Here is a 22,207-nt window from a genome sequence, read left to right on the forward strand (position 1 = left end):
TACTCCAGAAACCGTTACAGATGGGTTTGTGGCCGTGGACAGACGGCAGGTGACGCATGACTGAGCAGAAGAGATGTTTCGAAGGGGTGGGACCCACCTATCCGCAAGTGGAAGTGACCCATTTGATTATGCATTTCAGAACGTGCTAGAACCTATAATTTGGCACAACAGGCCGCAGCTGATGGTGGGGAGGCCCGGGGCAAGCCTTGCTACCCCGGGCTGGTGGCGGGGTATCCAAGCCTGATGGTGTAAGCTAGGCAGCTGGGATAGCTGCGCTTACGGTTGAGCGCCCTTGCTGTACGGTGGGGAGCTCTGTATACGATTGGTCAGTCTTGCTGTGACGGCGGACTGGGTTGGCTGCTAAGCCAGAAGGTTGATTGGCTTGGGTATACCCTGGTTTATGATGTTTGTATTTTAAATAAAGCTGCGGCCAAGTTGTGCCATGTCAAGAAAATACTATGTGTCCGTTATTCTTTCAAATATCACGAATACCATTAGGCCCGAGGGGTCTCGGTTGCCTATGTTAAGAGCTTCAGTACCAGTGCACTGATCTTGGACCACTGCTTTCAAGAGAGGCAAGCCTTAGAGAAGTAAATCAAGTGGTCCAACTGTAGGAAGAAATCTGAGCGCACCTTCCTGCCTACTGCTTCCCCTTTCCTGCAAGTGCATGTGCTCTGAAACTGATATACATACTGGGTGGAAGACAATCTTTAGCTTAAAAAATTTACACAAATTGCTTCCCACTTTGTATTCTTTCAGAGGCTCCAAAAAGCCAATATAATGTTAATGCTTCCTTGATTCATTTGCAAAGCGATACTACAGTTAAATCATTCTAGATTTATATCCTGGATGTACCGGCTGAAAAAATCTCACTCCTTGGTGTCGTAAATCTCATTTTTGGGATGGTTCACCCTTGGCATCTCTGTGTACTTAACAACTAACTAGGGGGCCCTTTCACTAAGCAGCGGTAAACCCACCACAGGTTTACCGTGCATCAATCTGGAGCTACTGCTGGCCCAACGTGGGCACCAGTGGTAGTTCCAGCATGCGGCATTTCTGGCACTAGTGGAACTATTAAAAAAATATTTCTGCAGGGGTTAGCTAGCAGTAATTGGGCATCGCCGCTTGCTACCCAGTTACCAATGGGTTAGTGCGGGAGCCCTTACTGCCACCTCAATGGGTGGCAGTAAGTGCTCCCCCCCCCCCCCCCCCCATGGCCATGTCTTTTGGTTTTTTTGGCCTTTTTACCTGCTGTGGTAAAAAGGGTGTCGGTGTGCGGCAAAAACAGCTCCTGCCGCTAGCGCAGGGCCCTATTTGCTGCAGCTTAGTAAAAGGGCCCCTAAATATTATCAATCCACTCTGCATAGCCTTGATTTTTGTTTTTTAAAAGAAGTGTGAGCAGGAGGAATGGATATCTGATATATATATATATATAAGCAGGAGTTTGACATGACTTTTTTTTCACTGTTTCTGTGCTCCATCAATTGAGAGTACAGTGGTCCCACCAAATAAATTCTTTGTGTGCCCTTATTCCCACCATCCAGGCCACTGACTAGGCAGTCGCCTTGATCAAAGCTACAACCAGCGGGTTACACATATAAGCAGTACCTGCATGGCTGCTATCATGTACCTTTAAGCCTAAATTGAACAGATAATTTATCTGTTTATCAGCTGAATATCCATTAAATGGATAAAGGCCAGCTCCACCTTTGTTTTCCCCCAAACTAGCCCCTTGTTATACAGATATCAAGCCTTTAATGAGCTAATAAATATTTTCCGTATCATTTTTGAAAGTACATGTATAAGTGAGTTATGCATTTTCCACTTGCTAAAAAACATATACCTTGCTTTGAAAATCAGTCCCTGGCTGTTTAGGAGCTTTTCCCCCACATTAGCAACACCTATGAGCACCTGCTCCCCAGCAAGACCCTTGCTGTTATTCTAAAATACCTATTAATTTGACATTCACAAGTACATCATCAATTTAAAAGGTGAATTTAACTTTGAAACTTAGAACATGTATGCAATCAGACCATCTGTAGCATATGTCAGTCAATGAATGAAATGTGTTCTTTATGGGAAGGGGATTTAATGTGATTTATTAATTTAATTTTTGGTTTATATTGGAATTTATATCGGGTATTTTTTTGTAAAACTCCTTGGGTGACTTGATTAAAGTTGGGAAGGCAGGATCGAAAATGTGTAAATAATTACAGCTTTTAAAATATTTTACCCTCAGATCAAAGAAATTGATAGGTAGCAGCCAGCTTCATGTTCAGCGAGAGGTCTGATGTGAACCCTAACTTTTATATTTCTCCCTAGTACACTATGAGGAGCATGTTTGATATGACATCTAAATCCAATTGTGGATGTTTTGTGGAAAACATCCAAAACGCTAGTAGCGAACATGGAAATTTTCAAACCAGAAAACTGTCCAACTTTTTGATTCGAAAATGGCCATTTGCTAGATGTATTTGTGCTCAGTGCCTTTATCTTTTTGGACCATTTTCGGAGGAAAAAAAAGATATCTAAGGGAAAAACGCAAAAAAACAAGCCATTGGTAAGTATTGGGGGGGGGGGGGGGGCTAGCACTCTTAGAAGACTTGGCCACACAGACATCACAGCAGAGAAGTGGGGAACCCTGCTGTGGACTTCACAGAAATGGTTCCAGGTACACATCTCACTTATCCCCTTATATTGTATAGTGAGCCTTCCAAAACCTACTGTACCCAACTACATCATTACAACAGCCCTTATGGCTGAAGGTGTTGCCTAGGAGTGGAAGAGTGGCCTAGTGGTTACGGTGGTGGACTTTGGTCCTAGGGAACTGAGGAACTGAGTTCGATTCCCACTTCAGGCACAGGCAGCTCCTTGTGACTCTGGGCAAGTCACTTAACCCTCCATTACCCCATGTAAGCTGCATTGAGCCTGCCATGAGTGGGAAAGCGCGGGGTACAAATGTAACAAAACAAAAAAAAATAGGTTTTTGGTGGGATTTCACTTTCCACCACAAGTGGAACAGAGCTGGATATGGGCCTAGGTATCTACAGTGCACTGCACCAACCACTAGGCTACTCCAGGGACCTGCTTGCTGCTGTAATAGGACTGTAACATCTGAAGCTGTCATAAAGGCTGGTATATACTCTTTTTTTTTTTTCACAACTTTGGCGGGTGGGAGGGGGTTCTTGCCTTAATTTCTCCAGTGGTCATTTGGAGGGGCATAATCGAACATCGCCGGTGAAACAGATCACTGTGGCGATCTATTTTGGCGGTGGCGCTACAGCTGGCTGGAACCGTATTATCGAAAAAGATGGCCGGCCATCTTTTTTTCCGATAATATGGTTTAACCCGGCCAAATGCCAGAGTTAGCCGGGTTTGAGAAGGCCGGTTTTGTTTTTCAGCAATAATGGAAAAAAATGCCGGCGATCTCAAACGCGACGACATCCAAGGTATTTGGTCATGGGAGGAGCCAGCATTTGTAGTGCACTGGTCCCCCTGACATGCCAGGACACCAACTAGGCACCCTAGGGGTCAGTGTGGTGGACTTCAGAAAAAGCTCCCACATGCATAGCTCCCTTACTTTGGGTGCTGAGCACCCCAACCCCCCCCCCCCCAAAACCCACTACCCACAAATGTAGAACACTACCATAGCTCTTAGGGGTGAAGGGGGCAACTACATGTGGATACAGTGGGTTTTGGAGGCCTCCCATTTACCAGTACAAGTGTTACAGGTAGGGGGGGATGGGCCTGGGTCCACCTGCCTTAAGTGCACTGCGGTACCCACTAAAAGTGCTCCAGGGACCTGCATACACACAGGCCTCTAGGACTTGTTGCTGCTGTATAACCTTGGCAAACCAGTTGACACCTAAAGACTAATCTCTTTGAAAAAGTCCTTTATTGGAATAAGCACGTTTACGCACAGTTAACTGCAGATCAGAGGTTGTGCCCCACTGGCAAAGAGTCTCCCTGGTACTGAGATGAGCAGTAGGTCAGAGCTGACAGAATGGTGTACAATGTGCCCTCTTTCAGCAGCATTCAAGGTAATAACTAAGTTCTCTAACGTGGGTAACACATGAAAGGGATCTAAAAGTGGCTTACAAAAATGGCCACTAGCTCATGGACTACCGGAAACAAAACTGGACACACTCTGACCCAGTTAGCAGGGGGAAAAGCACCATGGGAGTAGAGCCCACTACCCTACACCCACCACAATGCATTGCTGATGTGACTCTGCAGTGCACCTAACAGAAAAGGTGTCACACTTACCCGAGAGCCACATCACAACCAGGGAACGGCTGTCAAAGGATAGAACACATTCTGCTGTCATGGAGGTGGGTACGGCATTTGAGGCTGGCAAAATATGTTTTATTTTTATTTTATTTAGTGTGGGAGGGGTTGGTGACCACTGGGGGAGTACGGGGAGGTCATCCCTGATTCCTTCCAGTAGTCATCTGGTCAGTTGGGGCACCTTTTTGAGGCTTGGTTGTGAAAATAAAAGGACCAAGTAAACCTGGCGAAATGCTGCTTAACACAGCTTTTTTTTCCCATTATCCGCGAAAGCCGGCCATCTAGTAGCCATGACCATGCCCGCCCATGTCCCGCCTTCGCTACGCCGCCGACACGTCCCCTTGAACTTTTGCCAGCAAGGCGATGGGAAAGCGGCGATGCTTTCAAAAAAGCCGCTTTCGATTATACCGATTTGGCCGCTTTTGAGAGATCGCCGGCCATCTCCCGATTTATGTCGGGAAATGGCCGGTGATCACTTTCAAAAATGAGCTGGTTAAGTCACAAAAAGGTGCTCTAGATGACCAGTCATGATTGAAACAGGTCTAGATGAAACCATCTAACTTTTAGCCCCAGATATTTTCATTTTGTTCTATTATAGCAGAAAAACTTCCAAGTTTTGGGAATTCCCAAATCCCACCCCCCAACATGCTCCCATATGATTTGGGCAAACTGCATAGAAAACTGTCTTTAAAATGGGTTTCGAAAATAGTGATTTGGACATTTTGACAAAAAAAAAAAAATCTGCTGCTTTGTGCTGCTTTTTGGATATTTTGAAAATGAACCCCTATGAGAGTTATACGCCTGTTGCCCCTTGCTTATGGAATATTCAGACCTGATTTGCACCTTCTTCATGTTTGGGGGAGCAAAGAGAAAAAAAATCTGAAAGCCCAGGACTAAACTAATGCTGAGTTTCAGATTCACTGGCTGGTGCTACTGAAAGGGGCAAACAGCATCCCTGTGTATCAGCACTTAACAGGTTGCTTCTCTATATGCCACTGATCAGCCAGCACTTGCTACAAACCAAATTCTTATGTAGCAACCTGTCAGAATGCTATGTGATTGAAGCTGCAGATAGAACATTCTGGCCCCTGCTCCAGATAACAGATGCCAATCAAAGTGTTAACAGTAGGAGATACATTCAGAGATTCTGATCTAACAGGATTCAACTATGAGCGCTTGGAGGGAAGTATAAAATCCAAGTGCAAGGGAGGGAGGAGTCATGTCTTTCATCCCCAAGAGCTGGTGAAGATAGGGAGTTTTTTCATCTCCTAGAGGGATTCTATCTAAGAATGATGTAGAGGAGCACTAAGGGGGGGGGGGGGCGCCACACCCAGGGGCCCATGAGATTCTTAGTTCTCTGCTCAACAGTTCTAACTCAAGGGGCTGTGGAGCCCTACAATAACTGCTATTCTGTTGCCACCCCCCCCCCCCCCCACCAGCATCAACTCTATCTCCTTCCCTTTCATTATCCAGCATCTCTCCCCTACCCCCCAATTCTGACATCACCCCCCATTCTTTCTCAAACCTAAGGGGGAAGGACTGGTTAGGAAGAGACTGGATCCTAAACCTTATTAGAGAAGAGCAAAGGTTAAAGCTACTGACATTTGTAAGTCCCAACCAGGGAAGGGATGGAAGGCTGAAAGCAGTGGAATTAGTGAACACATTTTCCTATCTGTGTTGGGGAATAATTCACCCACCCAGATGTTTATCCTTAACCTCTTATGAATACTACGTCTGATGGAGAATTTACTACCACTGCTGGGATACGAGCATGGTAACTCTGCTGACATTCATTAAACAGCATACTTAAAGGCTTGTAACCAGGGCTTAATTTGTAGACAAAAGAAGTGGAATTGTGGCGCTAGGAAAGAGCTAGGTCAGGTGTTGAAGAGGTGCTGGATTAGGGAGTAACTGCTCTGTTCCAGGTTTGCTCCTCCCCTTTCTCTTCCCTGCAGGTTACTTGGAAAAGAAGGGCTGTAGCAGAACACCCCTGCTGCTCTGGAGTCTGAAAAGTAGTGGAACTGTGTTCCAGATCATTCCCCCAGAAATTAAACCCTGCTTATAACCATGCCATCTATACCAGTGGTTCCCACACCTGGTCCTGGAGGCATCCTAGCCAGTCAAGTTTTCAGTATACCCTCCACTGCATGCAAATCTTTCTCCTGAATATTCATTGTGGGTATCCTAAAACCTGACTGGTTGGGGTGCCTCCTAGACCAGGTTTGGGAACCACTAATCTACCAATTGGAAATACATATATGAGACTTGGACTCCTCTTATTAAGGCTATATCTATGACCTTCTAAAACATATGAAAGACATAGGAGTTGGAAGTGAGTGAAGTAACTGCATGGAGACCTTCCTGTGTTTCTGTAAGGATATGTTATGATCAATGTTGCAACCAATATACCCTAATCCTTTGGGTATTTTGCTGTATATTAATCTTTTCTTCTACTTATTAAACACTGGAATGCCCATTAAAGGGATTTTTTAAAATCTTAAAATCACTCTGGTTTCTAGTTCTATGGTTTATTACTTAATGAAATTGCTTTTACAACAGTGGCGTAGCCAGACCTGAGATTTTGGGTGGGCCCAGAGCTAATATGGGTGGGCACTGTGTGTATATAGTAGTGTTTCTTGTGATACTACAAAATAAATGCCTTAGAATGCCCTCGATAATGGATTTCTAAGTAGTCTGCCCAACAGCTGCCCCGCATCAACATAACCATGTACATATTTAATGGAAAATTTTATATTTTTAAATATGATTACATTATCCCATATCTTAAAATTGACCATACATAAGTCTACTACAACGGCAAACTTCTCAACACACATGGCAGGATCCTGCAATATAATTACATAGGAAAAATGTATTCAAGCAAACCTATGAGCTGCTACATCCTTGTTGTTCTTTATTGTTGGTAGCATTATTTAATCTCACTTAATTTTCAAACATGCTGGCTTGTGCAGCATACGGATGTACAAAGAGGAAGTATTAGTTTGATAATTATAGTACTAATTTGTTCTACATTTTAAATCAGTGTCATTTGGAGGGGCTGGCTATGGGACTCCCCCTCCATGCAGAGATGTTTTCACCTAGTAAAGGGCCACCAAGTGACCAAAACAGACATCAGATGCAGATGTGATTCCATGTACCCCCAATGAAAGCAGAGTTTAATTCTACTTCCATTTAATTTCAATATATTCCATCTTTATAACACCAGGCTTCCCAAAGGCAGACTACAGAAACAGATGAAGAGTTAAGATCAAGAAACAGGATATTCTCACTGAAATTTCTCCAACTGTATTGCATAGAACAGCTTAGGAAAATAAGCACAAAATATAGAGATTATAACTGCTGTTTCTACCAGCTATAATAATTTTTAAGCTGTTTTACTGATGTTCAATTTCAAATAAATTAAAAAGCTGTCAAATAAGTAAAAAAGAAAGCAAAATCTTTTGTCCTCCACCTTTTAAGGCTTATCCAACTGGAACAGCTTTAGACTTTTTACAGATGGACCACGCATTTATTTTTAATAATCTCACACAGCACACACTATGGAACGGTCCCTGGACCCTTCTTACCTTACCCCTACAGCCAAGCCAGCAGTCAAAGAAAAAGAAAAAAAAGAACAGCTCACATTTCAACCTCACAGCCTCAGCCAAGGCCAAGCACCGCTGCCGAATAGCTGGCTGCCCTACACGGACCACACACTGGGTGACACAATAGCTGGCTGCCCTACACCGACCACACACTGGGTGACACAGACTTGCACTGAGGAGGACCCTGGCCTGGGCACCATGCACCCCCACAGTGCTGCCTGCCTGCTCTGCTTGAAGCCAGGAGAAGCAGGAGCAGAACATCGTCGTCTAGAGAGCGCACCTCAGCTGCAGTGGCCATGTGGTAACACTGATTAAGTTACTACCACAGTGGCCTCTGCGGCTCCGGCTGAGCAGCTCTCTGGATGACGTTCTCCTTCTCCTGGCTTCAAGCACTTCTGCAGGTAGCACAGTGTGGGGACAGGAGATGAGGAGTGTGCGGGCACTGGGACCCTAACAGCAGCAGTCTGTTATTTGCTTTTGGTGCGCTTTCTGGGAGGCAGGCCGACCGAGGTGACGACGATCACCTGCAGCATTCCTGTTCAGGAACTGGCGGCAAGCAGGAAGGTAGAAGCATCTGCATACGCGGTACGGCGCCACCGCGTGCAAGTGGAAAGGTGGGGCGCATGCATGTGCATAGGCGCTGTTTTTTTTAAAGAAATCTAGGCGCCCCCACTAGCTACGCCTCTCGACTGCATACCAAGCTCATGAATGATTGATAAGACCAAAAAGCCTGCTTAGAGACTTACAAATAATTCTTCATGACATATGAAAATCTACCATTCCCAAGGAAATACCTCGGGAACCCCCTTCCCCCGCCCACCCACCACCACTAAAAAAAAAAAAATACTATTTCTTAATAGTATGCCTGCCATCCTGTGATCCAGTGTCTCCTGCTAAATATTTTGATGAGAACAAGGAAGGATCAAACCAAAACCCTCTTCAAAACTTCAATAAAAATAATTTAACTAGAAACTGTTATCACTGTCTCAACATTTCACCCCTTTAAAGTTGGAGATCCAAAGTTGCTTTACCTGCTGCTCAATGTAGCCCTTGGCTACCTGCTGCTAATAGAATGATCCCCACCCCCAGTTGATGGAAGGAATGCAAGAAAACCATATCAGAGCTCAAGATCTCAAGACGGCATGGGGTAAGCCTCTTGTCCCAGACAATTCTCAGCAGGTGTCTAAGCTGCCATCAAAGAGAGAGGAAAAAGCCTCTTACCTGGGTGAAAGTGCCTGCCTCATTGCCTAGAGGCAGGGAAGGGAGACTGGCGATGAGAGATAGGGAAAGCTCGCATGCATGGATTGCTGGGACGGATCGCTTGCTGGTTCAGCCACTGGTCCCTTGCAGCCTTTCTTCTTTGTTTATTGCTACTGGTCTGGTTCATCTTAAGAACATTAAAAGATAACCAAGGCAGAGGCACTGGACCATAGCTCTCTGCCTGCCGGTACTGTTTCCTGTGCCGGTCCTCCTCCTTCCTCTTCTGAGGTAAACTTCCGGGCCAGCACAGGAAGCAGTAGCGGCAGCCGAGCACCCAGCGAGGTGCAATGGGAGGGGTCTCGTGCTGCATGTTGGCAGGTGGATGAAAAGGGACACAAAAGACTGGGTGGGCCTGAGCCAAGCTTGGGTGGGCCTTGGCCCACCCAGGCCCACCCGTAGCTACGCCCCTGCTTTACAATAAAAGTAAATTTAAAACAAACTGAAAGGAACTCCACAAAAGAGCTTGCAAAACACAGGCAGTGGCTGTTGGCTGTAGCAGTGCCTGATACAGATTCCCTCCTGCTATTGCAAATGATGGCCTTATAGTTCTGCAAAGGCAAAAGGTAAAAAAAAAAATGTGTTTTAAGAACAACTTTAAATTTACTAAAGGAAAATTCTGATCAGACAGCCAAGAGGAGGGCATTCCACAAAAAAGGAACTAGAAAATTAAAGGTACTTTTCCTGGTCACTTCATGGTAAGCCTTTGATGGATTAGGAAGAACCAACTGTTGATCATTCAATGAACATAAAGCTCTGGATGGTACATAATGCCAGTTGTAAGTGCTTTATATGTTAATGTTAAAATCTTAAATTTAATGTGATACTCAACCACAGCCAATGCAGCTTGAAGAGAAGTGGGGTAATGTGATTATAACACTTATCATGACTGATGCTCTGTGCAAGGGTTGAGGGTGGGCCAGTGGAAGAGCTCAGCTGGACAACAGCATATAAGCAATGTAAGTATTTATCTGGGTCCTGAGGCCTGGTACTTCATAGGGCTAGGAATATAAGTTGGAAAACCTTCCTCCATTCAATAAACATAGTCTCAAGCAGTCCTCTGACCCTACTACCCAAACATAGTCTGTGGCTGGTGGGGCTGTCTCTTCTGCAGAGATGCAAAAAATCTCATCACTGCCACCATATGTGATACCCTGAGTGAGGGTTGAGGGTGGGCTAGTTTAAGAGCTCTGCCAGACAACAAGATATAAGCAAAATAAGTATTTATTTATCTGGGTCCTGAGGCCTATTACTTCATAGGGCCAGGAACGTAGGTTGGAAAACCTTCCTCCATTCAATAAACACAGTCTCAAGTAGGCCTCTGACCACACTACTCAAACATGAGAGTGAAGGGGGGCAGACTCAAGAAAAATGTCAGGAAGTATTTTTTCATGGAGAGAGTGGTAGATACTTGGAATGTCCTCCTGCGGGAGGTGGTGGAGATGAAAACAGTAGCGAAATTCAAGCATGCGTGGGATAAACATAAAGGAATCCTGTGCAGAAGGAATGGATCCTCAGAAGCTTAGCCGAGATTGGGAGGCGGGGCTGGTGTTTGGGTGGTGGGGCTAGTTCTGGGCAAGACTTCTACGGTCTATGCCCTGAAAATGGCAGATACAAATCAAGGTAAGGTATACACAAGAAGTAGCACATATGAGTTTATCTTGTTGGGCAGACTAGATGGACCGTGCAGGTCTTTTTCTGCTGTCATCTACTATGTTACTATATGTTACTATAGCCTGTGGCTGGTAGGGCTACTCAAACACAGCTTATAAATTCTTGGCTCTTCTCCAAGTCCCAGGTCTGGCTCCAGCCAGACCTCAAAACACAACTTTCAAGTCTCAGTCAAATAGCAAAAGTGGCTTACCTCAGCCACGTCATGATCACTGTACATCAGCAGGAGTACCCTTACACGACAGGGCAGCTTCTCTTTTCCTAAGCCCTCTGTATCAGGGCCTCTCTGACCTATTCAGCTTCATGGATTTTAGCTCTGTTCTGATCTGAGCCCTGTCCCTCTGACTCAGCAACTGCCTCCGCCTCAGCAGACTAGTAGCCCCTTGCTGCAAGGAGGCTGAACTGCATCATCCACGAAAGAGTGCTCTTCATTATACTATCCACTCCCTCATAATGACATAGTATTCGAGCAGCTGTGTTCTGGAGGGTTTGAAGATGCTATAATTTAGACTTGGAAATACCTGCATATACTATGTTACAGTAATTCAGTAATGAAATGATGTCAACAAAGCTCAATGATTTGTCGCGTTCTCGAGGGCCTTGGCATACTGTCAGGTCCTCGAGGCGGAACTGGGAATAGTGAGTCCTTGGACCCCTGCCGAGGAGCGGCAGCGGCAGGCAAGACCACCCTGGAGTGGAACACACGGAAGGGCGGACTGGACCTCTGGATTGGGAGCAGGCAACTGGAACCTCTTCACCTGCACTTAGCCACCGTTCCGCTGGAGTTGAGCTCCAGCGTGCAGGCGGCCGGCAGGGCTTGCAGGACAAGGTGGAACTGGAATCCAGAGGACCCACCCCAGTTCAAGGAAACACGAGGGAACAAACTATACTAGACTGCACTAAGCGCTGCACGCAGCCGCTAAGCCAGACACACCGGACAGACTAGACAGACAGAAGCTTATCAGGAGCAGGGACTAGGGCAGATATGCAAGCAGGGAAAAAGGGGAGCCAGGGAATACCCACAGGGCAAACCCACTAGCTAGGTCGAGGCAGGTAACAGGATAAATCCCCCAAAAGATACACGCTACCTAGACAGATACAGGAATCAGGATACATAAGCAGGGATCCGGATAAGCACACAGGATATACAAGCAAGGTACAAGGTAGACACACGGGACAGAAGGTAGCTAGGCAGAGCGAAAAGCCGGATAACACTAGCTAGCCAAAACCAGGACTCAGGACGAACAAGCAAGGACCAGGATGTGCACACAGGATATACAAGGTTCAGGATGTGCACACAGAATATACAAGCAGGGAGTAGGGCAGGCTGCAAACACAGACGGGGAAACCCGGGCTGACCTGCAGAGGCTACCTCCACAGCGAAGGCAGAAGGACTAGCAGCCAGGATGTGCACACAGGATATACAAGGTTCAGGATGTGCACACAGAATATACAAGCAGGGAGTAGGGCAGGCTGCAAACACAGACGGGGAAACCCGGGCTGACCTGCCGAGGCTACCTCCACAGCGAAGGCAGAAGGACTAGCAGCCAGGATGTGCACACAGGATATACAAGGTTCAGGATGTGCACACAGAATATACAAGCAGGGAGTAGGGCAGGCTGCAAACACAAATGGGGAAACCAGGGCTGAACAGCAGGCTCCAAACACAGACTAAAGGCAGAAGGGCTAGCAGCCCATGCAGAAGGGCAAGCAGCCCACAGGTACTGGGAACAGAAGGGCACCAGCCCACACAGAAGGGCAAGCAGCCCACAGGTACTAAACAGAAGAGCAAGAAGCCCACACAGAAGGGCAAGCAGCCCACAGGTCCTAAACAGAAGAGCAAGCAGCCCACAGGTACAAAACAGAAGGTCAAGAAGCCCACACAGAAGACAGGCTTAGAAGCAGCGCAGCAACACACTGACTAACCTGTAGGCCTCTGGGCATGACACCAGACAATGACACCATGCGAAGGCCCTGACTGCAAGCGAAGGCCCTCCTTATAAAGGAACTCACTGATGAGTCACCACCAGCAGGCCAGAAGCAGGAAGTTCCTTGCCTCCAAACAGAGGCTTGACACACAGAGGAAGTGTGACCACAGGAAGGACAAGCAAGAGCCATCTTGGATACTGGCATAGAGGAGGCGGCAGCCATCTTGGAAGAGGCATAGCCCACACAGGTGAGGTCCAGTAAGGCAATCAGCACACAGAGCCAGAGAGAAACTAAGACAGAGACAGACACAGAGACAAGCAGAAGCCAGCACAGCCACTGACTCCCAGAAACAGGGTAAGTATGAGGGTGGTCACAGCCACAGACGTGACATGATTCTCTTTTTTTGTTTTGCTATTTTTCTGTGCCTAACTCTTTTGTAACTCTTTTTCTGTTACAATAATAAACTCACTAATTAGAGGGGGAACACTTTGCAGTCTGTGTGCTATGAGTCAAAGTTAAGAGGGAAGGAGCGTGACCCTCAACTCCAACCAACTAGACTTCAGCTACATTTAAAATTCACATTTTCATTTCATTTCAGAAAAAATGCTTAAAGATTTGAATGGTCTCCTCTGTGAAGGAGTCTAGAGTATGCTGCCACTTCCCCCTTAGGGATACTCCCTCATTGTATCAGAGCCACCTTAAAACCCATAGTCCCGTCCAACAGGGAAGTGAAAAGGGAGGTGTTGAGTCAGGAGGGCATGGTCCAGGAAGTATAAAAGCCCATGACACAGCTAGGTTAAGTATGCCCAGAGGGAAGCAGCAAAGAGTTACTTACCTGTAACATAGTTCTCTGTGAACAGATCATCTCATAACCACACAGCTGAAATGTTGCAACGGTGATGTTGCTAACCTGGCCTTTTAAAGTTCTAATAGAGCTTTCTGCGCATGTCCCTAGGCTTGTGTCCTACTGTACCTGCTATAAATACTGTACTGCTCTCTTCCCGTCTCAGTCCTGAAGCTGGCGGCAACTCTGGGTGGGAGGGTGGGTCTCTGTGGCTATGAGATCGTCTGTCCATGGAGAACTACCGCTACAGGTATGTAACTCTTTTTTTTCTCCCTGAACTTCAGATCTCATAGTGACACAGCTGGAGCCTACAAGCTTAGATAGGGAACAGTCATAGTAATAATTAATAAAAAAATATCTTTATTTTTTGTTAATTGTTTCCTGTTACTGGAGGAGGAGGGAAGTTGATGCCTAAAAGGAAAGATGATAAACAGCTTGTCAAAAATTGGAATCTGCTGAGGAAACAGTATCTATGAATGTGTGTAAAAATGCTCACGTTGCTGCTTTGCAGATATGTACTGGAGAAGCCCTATGAAGATGAGCTGTTGTACTGGCCAAAGCTCAAAAATGATGAGCTAAAACATGAGGAATCTGTATGATTGACATAATTGCTGATAACAAAAATGAAAACATGCAACAATCCATTCAGAAAAAGTTCCTTTAGAGTCTGGTTGAAGTTGATATGAATTACTTAGACAGAAATAGTTGCGATGGTCTAGTTTGATATTGTATACGGGCAAGGTAAATCTGAAGTATGCAGGTACAGACTAAACTATTCATAGAATCTTAGATTTGATCACACTCTGGTTAGCAGTATATCAAATTGGTAAATAAACATAAACATATGGTGATATGTGGAGATGGATTAAAAACTGGGAAAATAATAGACTGATTGACTCAGATGAAAAAGGAGACACCACCTGAGGTATTTTGGGTGTGGACAAAGCAGCACCTTGTTCTGTAAGGTGTTGGAGTATACAGTTCATAGTGAACTAGCATCTGAATCTTACAGATACATCCTGCTGACAAGATGGTAATCAGAAAAACTGTCTAGCTTAGAAGCTAGGGTGTGCCAATTGAAAGGTTCAAATGGAGGAGTAGTGAGGACTGTTTGTAACAGATTCAAATTCCACACTAATGTAGAAGGCTGAAAAGCAGGACAAAGATATATGAAACCCCTGAAAAAATGATTAATTATAGTATGCTGGAAATCCTGATAACACAAGATGTTCTTGTACTGCTGAAGAAGACAATGCAATATTTGATAAAAAAAAGAAATAGTCAAAGATTTGATATAACCCATAGGTTAGAGAATGTTAGTTATGAGAGGCACACTGCACAGAAAAAAAAATGCCTCTTATCTGCATATGAACTGTTCATGGAATCTTTCCAAGATCCAAGAAGAACCCCCCAAATATCTGGGAAAAAATAATGAATCCTTGAATGGGAAGGACGAAGAAACCAGGCTACTAAACTCAAGGACTGAAGGGTTGGGTGAGAAAGTGGCCTTGATTTTGTGTGATCAAAACCTGCTCTTTTGGTAAGAAAACTGGTGGATAAATAGCTAAGTTATGGACTATCAGAAACCATGACTGCTTGGGCCAGTGTGATGTGACGAAGAATATGTGAACTGAACTCCATTGCTGCTCTTGTAGTTTATGCTATGAGAGGTATAGGAAGGTATTCATATAGGAAGTCTTAACCCCAGGATGTCTGGAAAATATCGATTGCTATTCTGTTCTGATAGATAATCCTGAGCAATAGCTGAGACGTGTAGTGATGCGTGAGAACGCAAACAGGGCTAAAATTGTGAATCCCCACTTCTAGAATACGAAAGGCTTGATAAACTACTTGTGAGGTAGAAGATTTCTGCTCAATAAATCATCAAGAGTGTTGATCTTCACCTGGGGGTAAGACACTATGATGATGGAATTGAGGACGAGAAGAATTGTCCAAATACAAATTGTTTCCTTGCAAGATAGTTTCAAGCCCATACTCTCCTGCTTGTTGACATAATACATGACAATCTGATTGTTCATCTGAATGTGAATTATTGTACTTATCAAACTGTTGCGGAAAAACAGCTAGTTAAATGGCCCTCAGGTGTAACATATTGATAGTTTGCACCTGTTCTTGCACCAGCCTAGTACCTCAGGACTTATGTTGTGTTAGATACACTCTCCAGCCCTGTCCAGAAGCCTCTGTCATTAGTAACATGGAGGAAGACATAGGTTGAAAAGGTGCTGCTACCATAAGATTTTCTTGGACAGTCCACCACTGAAGTAATTGTTTGAGGTGAAGAGTAACTGGTATCTTGGTTGTCAACGGCTGATCATGTGACTACCAATCCTGTTGGTGTCACTGCAACTGTCTCATGCAAAACTTTGCCAGAGGTAGAACATGGAGTGTTGCTCCCTTGTGGCTCAACAATGGGAGAAAAACTCTGGCTGTTGGAACATGAATGGTTAAAATATGTGGTACTAGCTAGATGATAGTCTGTGCTGGTGAAAGTGATAATTGTGTGAGAGGTAATGGAGTGATGATGTGAGCTCTTATACACTCCAGTTATTGCACAGGCTATAAATGTGAGTTTCCGATGGTTATAGGGGAAAAGCTAAGCTGTTCAGGAGATGAAAAGTCATCCCCAATGCATGAAAAGCATCCTTCAATATTTGGCTTAGAATGAAGCAGTTGTCTAAGTACGAGAATACGAGTAGTGCCCAAATGGAAGTACCTGGCACTGTTAGTGATTTTTACCCAGAAGAAAGCGAAAGAACTGTTGTGATACTTGATAAATTTGAACATGAGGATATGCATCCTGTAAATCCAGAGACATGAGGTATACATTGTGTGGCAATAATAGAAGGATGGTAGGTAGTGTGGCCATCTGGAATTTTCGTGTTGATAGTTTTGTTGAGTTTTCAGAGATTCAGAATCACACAACTTCCCTCTTTTTTTAGGTATAAGGAAGTGTGTGGAATAAAAACCCAGTAGTCCCAGGTGCGACCGCAACTTGAGTATTGTGTTCAATGCTGGTCGCCGCATCTCAAGAAAGATATAGTAGAACTGGAAAAGGTGCAGCGAAGGGCGACAAAAATGATAGCGGGGATGGGACGACTTCCCTATGAAGAAAGACTAAGGAGGCTAGGACTTTTCAGCTTGGAGAAGAGACGGCTGAGGGGAGACATGATAGAGGTATATAAAATAATGAGTGGAGTGGAACAGGTGGATGTGAAGTGTCTGTTCATGCTTTCCAAAAATACTAGGTCTAGGGGGCATGCGATGAAACTACAGTGTAGTAAATTTAAAACAAATAGGAGAAAATGTTTCTTCACCCAATGCATAATTAAACTCTGGAATTCGTTGCTGGAGAACATAGTGAAGGCGGTTAGCTTGGCAGAGTTTAAAAAGGGGTTGGACGGTTTCCTAAAGGACAAGTCCATAGACCGCTACTAAATGGACTTGGGAAAAATCCACAATTTCGGGAATAACATGTATAAAATATTTGTATGTTTGGGTAGCTTTCCAGGTGCCCTTGACCTGAATTGGCCGCTGTCGGGGGACAGGATGCTGGGCTCGATGGACCTTTGGTCTTTTCCCAGTATGGCATTACTTATGTACTTATGTCCCTTGGGTGGGATGCACTTTCTGGATCGCCCATGCCACTATGAGTTTGGACATCTACCCATCTAGCATATGTATTTGTTCTACTGGAATTGTGTGAAACAGAAGGCATTTGTGGTGATGGGGCATGATTGAAGGTGAGTTGGTATCTATTCTGAATGATTATTAGCACCAAAGTGTTCATAGTGATGGTCATCCAAGCACTGCAGAAATACTGAAGATGGCCTCCTACCAAAAGATGTGAAAGATGTGGTTGTCCAATCTAGAACATCCTTTCATTATGCCGTCAATGAGTTCAGTGACTATCTCCAAACAAAGATGCCCCTGAACAGGGGCAGGTGTCACTCTGGCATAGACATCCTCCTTTCAATGTCAACACTAGAAGAAAGGATTGACATCTGATTAAGATCACCATTGTGGTTTCTAAAGCTGCATTTTCATAACTATCATCAGCTGAGCAAATCAAAGTTGTTGAGAACTGACTGGAAGAAGGTTTAGATGCCTCTGTTAATTCTTCAATGGACTGAAGTAGAGTAACTCTGATGGTGTAAAGACAGTATACACAATCATAATTATGGATCCTAATATGAGGAGAGAACTTAGTGGTGTGATGCATGCGTTTGCTCATGAATGCGTATATTTCAGATCTTCTATAGGCAGGTAAGTTGCATACTCCTTAGCCTTTCATGTTTCTTCATCGTTGATTTCACCACCAGCATAGGATTGGATAATCATTGTGTACCATGGTTACTACTTATCATGAACAAGGTATGTAACATATAGTAACATAGTAGATGACGGCAGAAAAAGACCTGCACGGTCCATCCAGTCTGCCCAACAAGATAACTCATATTTGCTGCTTTTTGTGTATACCCTACTTTGATTTGTACCTGTGCTCTTCAGGGCACAGACCGTATAAGTCTGCCCAGCACTATCCCCGCCTCCCAACCACCAGCCCCTCCTCCCAACCACCGGCTCTGGCACAGACCGTATAAGTCTGCCCAGCACTATCCTCACCTCCCAACCACAAGCTCTGGCACAGACCGTACAAGTCTGTCCAGCACTATCCCCGCCTCCCAACCACCAGTCCCGCTGCCTACCACTGGCTCTGGCACAGACCGTATAAGTCTGCCCAGCACTATCCCCGCCTCCCAACCACCAGCCCTGCCTCCCGATCTTGACTAAGCTCCTGAGGATCCATTCCTTCGGCACAGGATTCCTTTATGCTTATCCCACGCATGTTTGAATTCCGTTACCGTTTTCATTTCCACCACCTCCCGCGGGAGGGCATTCCAAGCATCCACTACTCTCTCCGTGTAAAATTACTTCCTGACATTTTTCTTGAGTCTGCCCCCCTTCAATCTCATTTCATGTCCTCTCGTTCTACCGCCTTCCTATCTCCGGAAAAGGTTCGTTTGCGGATTAATTCCTTTCAAATATTTGAACGTCTGTATCATATCACCCCTGTTTCTCCTTTCCTCCAGAGTATACATGTTTAGTTCAGCAAGTCTCTCCTCATACGTCTTGTAACCAGTGGCGTAGCCACAGGTGGGCCTGGGTGGGCCGGGGCCCACCCAATTAGGGCTCAGGCCCACCCAACAGCAGCCCACATATTAGCAGTAGCAGGTGGGGATCCCAAGTTCTGCCAGCAGAAGACTTCCCCCTGATGGTAATGAAAACGCCATTCTCCAGGATACCAGCACCTGCGCATGCTCAGTTTCCAGCGCGTGCCTGCTGCAGACTGCTAAGGTGGAAAGAAGCGTTTTCCTGTCAACTGAGATTTTTTTTTTGGGTGGTGGGTGAAGGGGAGAACACTTGGTGTCCACCCACTTCTTGCCTAGGCCCACCCAAAATCTGTTGTCTGGCTACGCCCCTGCTTGTAACGCAAATCCCATACCATTCTCGTAGCTTTTCTTTGCACCGCTTCAATTCTTTTTACATCCTTAACAAGATGTAGTATCTAGGCTTCAGTTATTGAGCCTAGCTTTGCAAGGATTTGACTGTATTGATTTTCTTTCTCATAGCATGTTATCATTTGGCAGTGTTTATAGATTCAGTATTAAGATTCAGATACGTCAACACTGTACATTGAATATCCTTTGTGTTCATTTGAGAGGCTGTAGGAAGTGAAAGAGCCAGAGCCCTAAAATAAAAATTTTATAGAGGCGGAATCTTTTCTAGCAGCACAATCAACTGTGTGAGGTTTGTTATCCTGTGTCTTACATAAAAAAGAATTCTGAGATATAGGAGGAGGAGACTTGGTTCCCAGAGGAGATTGTTGGGGGTTATAAGAGCACAAAAACAAATTTCCTGCTCTTGAGAGAATGAAGGAGATATAAACCAGTAAAGCTTTCCAGAGGAAGTCAGTCTGATTGGTAAATTGAGTCTGGATTCCAATTGGAAGTAAGAATTCTGCTTAGAAGAAGAAGCCCCCCCCCCCCCCCCCCCCCCAAGGAAACTGGAAAGTTGGGTCTTGAACTGCCACAAGAACTGAGCTCTGCTCTGTCTTTCAACTGACTGTGTTAACTATTAGGTTATTCTTTCATATTGCTGTTGAATGAATTGACTGAGTAGCTGAAGCATATTAAGAGAAGGAAGGGCCGGTTCGCAGACAGGTGGCTGTCTAGAAAGCGTAGTCACAGTGGGGAGGCTGAAATGTGGTATAAGATAAACTGGAATGAACAACTAGGGTAAGTTTCCCTAGAAGAGGCCAGGTACACATACTAACGTTGGAGCTGATAAGCAGGCCAATGAAAATGACGATACCAATGTTGGCTTTGAGAATGCATGTTCTTGCTGGAGTCATGCGTGTTGATATCAATAGGCATGGCACCAAACATGCTCCATAAGCCAATATGAATCTTATCTTGAACTCCCAGTGGCACTGCATGGGAGAGAGCAGAAGCTACTGCTTCACTGAGTTGTGGCATTGGTGATGGATGCCGCACTCAGTTGTAGTAATGGAGTCGGCATCAAAATAGTTGCTGAGGACTACCGATAGATTCCCATTACTTCCTCCTGATATCTGTGCACATCCTTATTGGAGTCGTGCGTGTCAATGTCAATGTATGGCCTGGCACTGAAAGTGCTCTGGATGCCATTATGAGCCGGCTCCTGACCTACCAGAGCTAACGCGTGGGATCGAGGAGGGTCAGTTGAATTGTCTACTGTAATAGTAGATGTAGCAGACTGCATTTGCCTCCACCACTTATGTGTGAACTGCATCTCCTACAGTCAGGTAAGCCAAGTTTAACTTGGAACCTTGCCACTTTGGACTCTGAACCGCTAGAATCATGTTTTTTTTAACCTACACCCATTGTGTGGCTTTAGTTTGTCCTGGCTCCAGGCCAGCCCTTACGCATGTTACGACTAAGGCCCCGATGCTCAAAACTCCAGTGCTGTTTTGAAAAATACTGCTAGAACAGCGCAGAACAACAAAGCTCTAATTCTCAGTGCTAATGAAATGCAAACATAGGCGTTCTCATAGAGTTGAGCATTAGGGAGTTTGGCGGGAGGACTGTGCTTTGACGTGGGAGGATTATGCTTGGTGCATGTGTAGAAGAGTTGCGCAGTAAGCTCGGCTCCTGTGCGCATGCACCTGGTAAAACCCAAACATGAACATCTTCCTCTCTCCCCTTCTTACGCTAATCCAGGAACAAGGCTGTCTCCCGTTCTGTTACATGGATGACATGATGACATACAAATTCTATTTTGTGTCGCTGATTCTTCCAAACCTCTTACCACTCTCAATTTCAGCCATCTCTTCCTGATAATGGTCTGTTTCTTAATTTATCGAAATGCGAAGCTATTGCCTTCACAAGCCCTCACTCTCCTTTACCATCAGCACCACTTCTCAGCTCTAATCAGCTTCTCTTCAAAGATTCTGTTCACATTTTAGGGGTAATCTTTAACTCAAAGCTTACATTTAAGCCTCAGATTGATGCGGTGATTCGATCTTCCTTTTTTGCAAATAACAAAATTCGTTCAGACCACCCATTCCTCTCTGGTTCATGATATGGTAATCTCATGGACTGACTATTTCAACTCGCTCTATATGCTGGTCTTCCTTTACATTTTTCTTTACATTCACTTAAGTGACTTCAATTAATACACTCTATAGTGGTTAAACTTATCCAATCACACACATCGCTTCAACCATGTCACTCCACTCCTTCAACATGAACACTGGCTTCACATTGTATTTAGAATTTTCTTCAAAATATTGCTGCTTGTCTTTAAGGATCGTTCTTCAGTGGCCCCAATATATCTAAATTGTTAGTTCCCTACTGTCCAGCACATAGTCTATGATCTTCTTTTGATAATCTTCTTCATATACTATCACCTTCGGCTCTTCGTCTTTCCCTCTCTTAAGATACTGCTTTTAACTACCTGGGTCCTAAATTATAGAAATCCTTGCTTTCGTCTCTTAGGACACCTATCCCTCTACAGTCATTTAAATACTTTTTGAAAACGTACCTATTTTCTGAAGCTTTTAATTGTGGGTGATAGCTCTTTGTTTTGCTTTTGTTCAGCCCAGTGGCGTAGCCAAGGGTGGGCCCAGGCCCACCCACTTTGAGCTCAGGCCCACTCAGTAGCAGCACACCTATGATGTGGGTGACAGGGATCCCAAGCCCCACCAGCCGAAAACTCTCAACAACTGCATACCTTGTAAATAGCAGATCTTCACCTGCAGTGAATTGATACATGCTGTGGGGCCAACATGAGCAGTGTATACTAGTTGCTGCTCACTGCCAATGAAAATCTACTATTTAAAAGGTATGCGGGGGTGGGGGGGGGGATGTTTGAGACACCATATGGCATGCAGGCGAGAGAGGACGAGACCATATCACTTGTGGGGCAAGGCGGAGTTCAGCCCACCCATCTTTGACCCAGGCCCACCCAAAATTGGGTGTCTGGCTATGCCCCTGGTTCAGCCTCTTTCTTTATTTGCCTTTACTCATTTTCCTCTCTACCCTTTTTTGTCCTCTCC

General features: G+C 45.0%; 1 protein-coding gene across 5 annotated transcripts in view; it reads right to left on the bottom strand.

Moving 5' to 3' along the window:
* Nucleotides 1-22,207, bottom strand: part of ANO7 (anoctamin 7) — a 413,838-nt gene that overhangs the window by 13,276 nt on the left and 378,355 nt on the right. The window lies entirely within an intron of this gene.

The sequence above is a fragment of the Microcaecilia unicolor genome, chromosome 10 (genome assembly GCF_901765095.1).
Source record: "Microcaecilia unicolor chromosome 10, aMicUni1.1, whole genome shotgun sequence".
Lineage (NCBI taxonomy): Eukaryota > Metazoa > Chordata > Amphibia > Gymnophiona > Siphonopidae > Microcaecilia > Microcaecilia unicolor.